Below are 9,796 nucleotides of genomic sequence, written 5' to 3' on the forward strand. Positions count from 1 at the left end.
AACACACAAACAGCTATTTTTAGATTCTCCACAATCTCACTTTCCATGTCAGCTTTGACAGTGGAAGTGGTCCAACAAAGACATTGGGATATGAAGTTAAGGCGAGGTATCACAGTCAACTTTGTGGAAAGGGGATGCGTCTACAAGGCACAGTTCAATGAATGAGTTACAGGAGTTAAACTGCTGGATCGAAGCCCATCTTAGGAAGGCGTATAAGGGGACTAGAGAAAGCTTGGAGACACAGATGACCCAGACAGAGCAACCTTCTGCTTTCCATTGCTCAGCGTGCTCCATGGAAAGTGAGAAAATAGCTGCAGGGAGAACACTTTCCTGGTCTGTCTTTTTGATTTAAAATATTTACTGTTTAATTTGACACTTTTTTCCAAAGTGTCATACAGTGTTAAATTACTTTATTTACAATGATTTACCCATCTATGCAGCGATGTATTCTTACGTCAATTCAAGGTAAGCACCAAGCACAAGTGATCTACAGCAGGAGATGGGATTCAAACCGGTGTCGTTTCAGAATAAGGCAGTAGCTCTGACCACTGCACCACCTGCTGCCCCTCTGTCATGAAAAAACTGTGTACCTAATAGTTTAAATGAATGTGATCATGTTCTTGACGGTTGAATGTGATCATCTTCTTGATGTTCTTGACCTTTACCCAGGTGTGCAATGAAAAAAGCTTGATACAGGAGGCCAGAGTGCTCACTTAACTCCCACCCTATTCCAGCCCTCACTGCTTTCCCCCGATGCATTTCTCACATACACCGCACCCCTTCTAGCACCATCATATGTGCAGGAACGTTGGCTGTTCTTGTGGCAGAGCTGGCATGGTTGCCTGCGCTCTACAAGGCACAGTGAATTATTGATGAGAAACATCACTGAAACAGGGGCTTTTGGCTCATGTTGAATGCTGTGTGGCCTGTTTGGAGACATAAAGCAACACCCCCAAATAGCCCCCCCAACATTCTATTAACTTTGCCAGATCTGACTATTTATGAGGTGTTTTTATATGGAACCACAGCAATCTATTTTGATCTGAAGCCGCTTTGCCAGGCTCCACCCTCTCTGATGGAGTTTCCTCTTAACTCCACTCCCCAAGAAGAGGATCCCTGTCATGCTTTAAAGGAGTGATTATATAATGGCCTTTCAAAGGAGATGGAGAGAGTTTCATAAATGGTGGAAGCAGGACGAAGAAATACAGGAAGCAAAGGAAAATTTTTGGAATCCTTTCAGCACCAAACAAACTATGGCCATGTACTAGCCAGACTGTGTGACCCTCTAGAAAACATGCCGAGGAAATACAACAGTGAATGCATGTAACCTTCCTTGTGGGAAGTTACAGACTACCCAGCGAACTGAAACCCTTGCCTTCAGCCATCATGCATATTACTGTACAGACACAAATAGGGTCTTCAAAATGAGCAAAATTTCCACGCAAAATAAGCTGAAATTGTACGAAGCTATGTCTTTACATTTACGTTTATTCATTTAGCAGATGCTTTTGTCCAAATTGAAGTACATCTCAGCAAAAGTACAATTTATGCATTACATTAAGAGAAGGAGACATAGCTGCAGACATGAAAGTCTCAAGCAAACCTGCGTTCTCATGTCATGGAATTTTGAATTATGATTTTTTTTAAAAAAATACAGGCATTATGTATTAAGTATACTTCACTCTCTTCACAATTTCATTTGTTGCAGACTATAAATGACCTGCAGTCCACACCCAGCCTTAAGTTGGCAGCAAAACACACCCAAACAGAGAAGGAATTAGTGACAGGCGTAATGAATGAATGAATGAATAAATGAGCTTTATTGCCAAGTATGTTTACACATACAAGGAATTCGTCTTGCTTACAGAAACTTCCATAGCACAGACAGAATGACTGTGACAAGACACAGATAATAGAAGTACACACACACACACACACACACACACACACACACACACACACACACACTGTCTGAACCGCTTATACCATACGGGGTCACGGGGAGCCGGAGCCTAACCCGGCAACACAGGGCATAAGGTTGGACGGGGAGGGGACACGCCCAGGACGGGACGCCAGTCCATCGCAAGGCACCCCAAGCAGGACTCAAACCCCAGCCCCACCAGAGAGCAGGACTCGGTCCAACCCACTGTGCCATAATAACAGAGAGTGGGCTAATAACAGATGAAAAAAGGAGGTACCTACTGCAGTGCTCCCAGCTCATGTTTAGTGTTCTTAAGAGTTGGTCAACAGTAACAAGATTAGAAACATTGCACGTGTTTATGGAGTAACTCAACAAAAAATCAGCAGTAAATAGAATTTGTGAAAGCAATGTATTTTTTTCAATAACTTTAATTAGTTTTAATTTAATGTAGCTCAAAGTTAATTAAAATGTTAAATGTCTCACATTTCATTTTTATTTATCATTCCTGTATCTGAAACTTTTATTGAAGCTAGCAGCAAATAAACTGATGTATGCCTGTAATTACTCCTATATTGACTGTATGAATAATAAAACAAACAAAGCACTGAAATGCTGATCAAGGCTTCACATGTTCTGTCAAGTTACTAAAAGCTAATAAAACATTATAAAAAATTATACACCAGCTGGCATTGCGTCCAAGGTGTAAAGACCTATGGCATTTATATTTTAGAACGACACCATTTTTTAGTATTACTTGACTACGGATCCACTGGTATAAAAGGGGTTAATAGGAAATACCTGCATTTGCATTTCAATTCCCTTTTCTAACCAAGCACAGTTAAGGGTGCCCATGCTTGACGGAGGCCCCATTTAGGAAAAACAAAAGTCACAAGTCACATTTGGCAGAGCAGGTGATTTAAAGCTTACAGTATACATGGTAGATCTCTGTGCAATTGACTAGTGTGTACATCTGTCCTTGGGCAAATTTTTCATTAAAAAACCTGAGTGAGAGAGGGGGCAGATGGCAGAGAGCGTACAATGGGGGCAAAATGTGATGGCAATTTAGGCACACTTCGTCTTCAATAGTCAGACAAGATTACCATGGTTTCAGCAGAAATAGTCATTTGTCATTTCCTTGAAAGATAAAAACCTTCCTTCCCTCATTTCAGGTAAGCTGAGCTCCATTTTCAAGAACTCGCCTGGCGCTCATGCTCCGCAGTCGACTTGTTTTGTTTTTATTTGAAACGCGCATGCATGCATAATGAAACGCGAGCACTGCAGAGTGACAGACAACCATATGGTTTGTGCAACATAACAGGCCGATGGCTGCAATGTACAGGAGCAGAGCGGTGCAAGGCTTCACCGCGAGTGCGCATTCAGCAACATGATGGAGGGGCAAATTGCAAATCTGCAACTCAAACGCTGAAAGATTCATTTCCAAAAAGCCTCACTCCACTCCATTAAAATTGATATTTCATATTCCTTGCCATTGAAAAGCTATTATTGCTTCTGACTGCACTTCTCTTCACCAGGTACGACTCACAAAATCTTTCAAAGATGGATCTGCTTTTTTGTACCCCTCCAGGAGATAGAGGTGTATAGTAAGGAGCATGTTTTATATACATAGCTATACAGTTTCATTCTATATACTGGTAACAGTGGTTATAGCTGTTGACTCATAGTTTAAAGGCTTCTAGTTTTAATCGCCCTCCTGCTGTAGCACTTTCATCAAGGTACTCACCCAGAATTGATGCTGTAAGAACACAGTGCTATACAAACAAGTGATTTTTTTTGAAAGAAGACCCATGTATGTAGTATTTCACTTGAATATTGATAGATTCTGCTTTTCTACAGTTGCTCCATTAGCTGATGTTTTGCTCCCAAGCAACTTGCAGCATTAAGATGATGGTTATTTACCCATTTATACAGCTAGATCATTTTAGTGGAGCAAATTAAGGTAAGTACATTGCTCAAGGGTACTACAGCCAGAAGAAGGGGGATTGAACCTGTGACCTTCAGCACCTCTAACCACTACACTACCAGCTGTTCACCTAAACATGGTAGAATGTGCTGGAGCTGAATTGCAGTTGAATCTCTGACAAGGCTACTTTTCAAAGGTCAGGCAGCAGGTACCAGAAAGGCTAAAAAAAAAAAAATCATTAGAAATTGTCTGGTTCCAGTTTGGTTCCAGTCTGGTTCAAGTTTAGCTCCAGTTTGGTTCCAGAGGGCCCTTGGACTATTTTCTTTAAACAAGGCCCTCGACCTGACTTGCTTCATTAAACTTTCTGGCAACCGAGTCAGTTTGTTCGGTTGAACAACTGCACTTGACATTTGCTTCCAAATAATGTGGGATAACTGCTGCTGCAGTATGTGGTCAATGTGAAGTTTAACAAATAAATGCAGGCACATTCCGGTAAATAACAACAGCGCTCTGTGGTTCCTGTGTTTACTTGATGTGCATACCGAGCGTGGATAAACGCAGTTTCAGTTTTCCATCCTCTCTAAAGATATCTTATGCTCAGTAAAGCGGGAAAATCCCCATTTATATATTTATCTATCTATTTATTTTATTTATTTTTATATTTGTCTCGCTTTTGCGTCCGCAGAGTTGCACTGCCCCCTTGCGCCACTTTCTATAAATGCACACTGTTGAAGGCGCTCTCGCGCAGGGTTTTCCGGTCCGCCGTTTTTCTCGATTCGAGCGCGTGAAGTATGTAAATAAATAAAGAGCAGTCCATAAACGACAGGAATCGTATGGAGTCTTGGCTGATAACTCTTATACAGAAGGACATTTGATCTATATCATAGTCTGGGGGAATTCCGGAATGTTTTGTTATCCTTTTGGAAGTTATTGCGCTGCGTTGCATGAGCACTCGGAATTATTGTAACTTTTTCCCCTCTTGTGCTGCAAGTGCAAACACCCGCCTTGCCTGTAGGGGGCGCGGGCGGCTCGTCACCGCTACGCTTCCACACCGGGGCAAAGTAGAGGAGTGTCTGCGTGACACCGAAAATGTACAAAGTCTTTTCTTTGCATCACTCTGTCTTATAAGAGTGGAGTCGGAAAATTGTTGGCTTAGTTATTATTTAATGTCTATACTATAGGTGAGAGGAAAGGATTAGTCCCTTGTCAGTTTCCGTAGTGTAGTGGTTATCACGTTCGCCTCACACGCGAAAGGTCCCCGGTTCGAAACCGGGCGGAAACATTTATTATTATACCGTTTAAATAAATGTGACCTTTGTAGTGTGAAAACGCGGGAAAAGGCGACCATGGGCGCTCAAAAAGTCGGTGAATATGTCTGAAACTGCATCAATAATATGTGGAATTGCAACAACCAGCTGCTTTCACGTGAAGCCAACTCGTGCTGTTCCTCAAATAAGTGATACATTACAAGAAAAGGAAAACATTTACTTTAACATTTTTTCTTTGAACGCATGCATATGGACATTTCATTTCTTGCTTCCAGTCCCTCTTTAACTTATGCAGCGTTTTGCTTGATTGAAACCGTCGCCCTCTCGTGGCCCACATTGGTAACGTCATGGTGACGTCATCTCAGCGAGCTAAAATTAGCTCAACTTGGATCTGTGTGCTGTAGTATTTTTTACTACTATTTACTGTTTCTTCGAGTTGTGTGCAGTTATTTACCTTTTTTTCATCTTTCCATCGGAATTTTGTTACTGTATCAGTTAATGATAAGTGCCTATTGCCAAGGGCACAACAGCAGTAGGGGGGGATCTTCAGATTTCATGGTGTGTGTGTGTGTGTGTGTGTGTGTGTGTGTGTGCAGTTCCACACCATATAGTGCTATTTATAGCACCTAGGGGCATTCATTACATATGCCAACTCAATGAAAAGGAGAATCTGCAGTTTAGCGCTTATTTAGGTTAAGTGTCACATGCTGAACAGCTAGTATAAAATATACATGTGCAATTTGCAGGGTTAAAAACAAGCTGTCAGAAATAATGTAATCCGTAAATGATGTAACATCTTTTTTTTTTAATCTCAACTGATCTGTTGTTTGCAGTTGTTATTTATAAATTCAGCTCTGTCACAATAGAACAGTGTAATCTCACAGTCCTTACAAACCTGTTCCTGAGGCTTTTTTGTTTAGCCATCTGATTGAACTTTGTGTTGATGGAGTCCGTTTATATTCCCTTTCTGTGCTCTCACTCGTGTGAGTTTGGCTGGGATGCTCCTGGACTCAGCCCTCCATGGCCCTCTGCTTGGTAGAACTGCAGCTGTGACAAGTACAGTCAGTAATTAGAGCTGGGGTTTGGTTTATATTTTATGTTTTCATAGATTTTTTTTTCTTGTACTCCAGGACTCACACAGATCACATGCACAAACTGCAGCTGAAGCCTGTATTATGCAAATTTTGGCTGAATCAAGTAGCCTAACTAAAAAATGGGAATGTCAATGAAAAACATATTTTCACTAGAGGCCTAAATAACCCACACTGTCTGAAATTGCTTGTCCCAGGGGGGGTCCTGGTAAACCGGAGCCTAACCTGGCAACACGGGGCACAAGGCTGGAGGAAACACACCCATGACAGGACACCAGTCCATTGCAAGGCACCCAAAGCAGGACTCGAACCCCAGAGGAGAGCCTAGCCAAGCCCACTGCACACACACACACACACACACATTCTCAGAACCGCTTGTCCCATACAGGGTCGCGGGGAACCGGAGCCTACCCGGCAACTCAGGGCGTAAGGCCGGAGGGGGAGGGGACATACCCAGGACGGGACACCAGTCCGTCGCAAGGCACCCCAAGTGGGACTCGAACCCCAGACCCACAGGAGAGGAGAACTGTGGTCCAACCCACTGCGCCACCGCACCCCCAAGCCCACTGCACCACCACCTAAATAACCTTTTATTTTTTAAAAAAAAAAAACTCTTTTGTTTTTTCAGTTTGTTCTGAAATGATAACTAGAACACATTTTAGTACACATGAACAAATACCAGATATTCTTAGAAAACAATATTTTAGAATACTGTACTGGGTAGAATAATTTATTGGCTGAGGAGTCAGTAGAGGTGTTGCCCCAACAGCAGGTGGCAGTAAAACACTACATGAGAACTAGACTGTGGCTCTGAAGTGTAGGACCTAGTCGCTTTCTGTATATAACCTGTTAACAATGTTGTGTTTATCTTACCTAGAGAACAACATTTATTTCTTTATTCTGGTTATTATTTGCTTCTCTTGAGAACCTAATATCAGTAACTACAAGAATTTAATTGCTAGCCCTACATTTCCTTTTACTAGCACTGAAATAATAAAACACAGTAAAACAGTCGTCAAATGTAGCGTAAACGCCAATGAACATAACATGTACGAGTATTGAATACATTGTTTTGGTCTTCTTTTGTAAGTGTGTGTGGATGTCAGGACTCTTAGGGCCTGTCTGCACTACTGACGTCAAACTATTGATCGTATTTCCTCATCATGACCACTCTCTGTATTTATGCGGAAATTCGATTTATTTACCTAACAAGATTACTCTTATAAATAATTTAATGGCAGTGAAATTCTGTGAACTCCACACAATGTCAAATTGGTTTTAAGGGATAATTGTGGATTTCTTATATCTCCGCATTTCTCCATGGCCACTCCACTCTCCCCCATGCACTAGCTTTCACTTCAGCAACTGCCCTGGCTGCAGCCCTTCTGGCCTAACAGTAGCTCTCAGCCAAAGAGTGTAGGGGGACCACCACATACAAGGGGAAGGGTAGGGGTCCGGTGCAATGCCATCCGGGTGGCAGACATGAGTGACGCGGACCTAGATGGACTAGACACAATGGATCCTTGCCCTGGCAATACGGGATGTCACCTCCCCGATGGTGAAGGAGCCGGAGCTGGTGCTGGTGCGGAAGGTGTAAATGTACTGACTGGATGTAATCCATCTCAACTCAACACACAACTCCTTGATCGGAGGTGGTCTCTCCTCCGCTCTATAGTTTCTCCTCGTGAAAGGCCTTAGGTAGGTATGGGGATACTCATGAGCCCCTGCTGAGGTCTCTGCAGTTGGACTTGAAGGTAACCCCAATGCCGCTGTGGGTTACAGAGAGAAAAACTCAATGTTGTGTACCCATGTGCACTAAACAGCTGTTCCAAATATTCATCCTTCTTATGGAAGGTCAGAGATGTACTTGAGAGAGTACTGACTCTGTGGTCTTCTTGGGAAAGATGGAGATACCTGGGGGGTGTGGCTGGGAGGAGCAGCTTTATGCATCTGAATCTGAGCGGTTAGTTGTTATATATCTGTGCCAACCAGTACAATACTGTCACTAACAAACAGTATGTTCAAACACGAGGAGGCTCAAAAGTGGACATGGTACTGGGGCACTTTGGGCTAAAAGCTGATGATCACCTTTGTAGTTGTGTCATTCGGTTTGAAGAGGTGTGATCTAGAGACTTGGGAGAAGCAAGGGGAGGAGCTGTCAGCTGACCACTATTGGGTGGTGAGTTGGATTCGGTGTAAGGGACACGCCCTGGACGGACCAGGGAGATCCAGCCGTTTTGTGCGGACTTTCTGGGAATGACTAATGAACAACTCAGTGTGAGATCATATCAGCTTCCACCTTCGAGAGAACTTCACCCTTGTTCTGAGTGAAGCTGGGGACACTGCGCCTTAATGAGGCTTGAAGATGCCAGTCATGGACGCAGCTGCTGAAAGCTGTGGTTTCAGGGCGCTCGGTGCCTCCCTTCCAGTGGTAGGGGAAACTGCTCTTTTATTCCCATTGTATCTTTACTTAATGCTCTGCTTTAGCAAACATATTCTCCTTCCAGAATTTACCTTTGTTTCCTGGTTTTTATGCAAATTGTGCTAAAATTATTATTTTTTTCTCTGCTGAGACCCAAGGCACATTAATCATTGTGGAGGAGTCTAACTTCCTAATTACAACACAGTAATGGGGGGGGCAGTTTTGCTTTCCTTGCAGCAAAGCTCAGTCATGGCTTTTAAGGCCCTGTACGCTGCAGGGGTGTGACACGCTGTTGGGGACAGGGCAGGGTTCCTTATGCTTTAATAAATATTGTTTTGAATGACACAGGGAAGACCAATGCCTCCGATGAGACGCCATGCCGCGCGCATGCCGTTGCTCGGAGGTGTCATTCATCCTCTAAACTGTAACGATGGGACAGAATGACAGGTGTCCCCACACCAGTCCACAGAAGCAATTCGCTTCACTTTGCACCACTTTCAGATTCACTGGCGTTTAGGAGAGGGGACGGCAGAGTTGGGGGTGGGGGAGTGGGTATGTCTTGACACTTTGTCATCTAGAACCTTCGACAAAAGATTCACAGTGACAATGCACAATGGTGGGGGGTGGGTTGAAGAGGAAGACTGTTTTTTTTTTTGCAGGTTCAGAGCAGCACTGTCATCTTAAACGAATGACGCAAGGGAGCCTAGGCATCATTATATTTGTCCCTGTCAGTGCACCAGTGACTTTTGTGTGTGTGTGTGTGTGTGTGTGTGTACGCACGTGTGTTTGCATTTATCTATAAATGCTGTTTTGACATTAGAAATGTTGTCATGTTACAGGTAAACTGTGACAAACAGGCAGGTTCATGGGACAAGAAGACACTGACTATGGATTTATGGTTGCGTTTGCTCTGTCTCCTGAAACTCCTAAGCTAAGCAAGTTGTCAGGGAGAAGAGAATAAAATCAGCAGGCTCAGACTACAACGTCTCCACTCCTTGTCTGTCTCTCAGCCCAGGGAAAGTTCCCTTCCCGCGAACAGAAGGGGTTTAAATGGGGGAGTCATGGCAACTAGGTGTCTGTGAACTGAAACTAAGTGTATGTGTCAAGGTGGCATGTTCACCAACCTGGTAAGCAGCTGCAGGGATGTGTGATATACCATATACTGAAGTTCTA

General features: G+C 43.3%; 1 non-coding gene across 1 annotated transcript; it reads left to right on the top strand.

Moving 5' to 3' along the window:
* The first annotated feature begins 5,051 nt into the window (after positions 1-5,051).
* trnav-cac (transfer RNA valine (anticodon CAC)) lies at positions 5,052-5,124 on the top strand. The gene has a single exon. It is a non-coding gene; the product is annotated as a tRNA-Val (tRNA).
* Positions 5,125-9,796: the final 4,672 nt, after the last annotated feature.

Source organism: Scleropages formosus, chromosome 16 (assembly GCF_900964775.1).
Source record: "Scleropages formosus chromosome 16, fSclFor1.1, whole genome shotgun sequence".
Lineage (NCBI taxonomy): Eukaryota > Metazoa > Chordata > Actinopteri > Osteoglossiformes > Osteoglossidae > Scleropages > Scleropages formosus.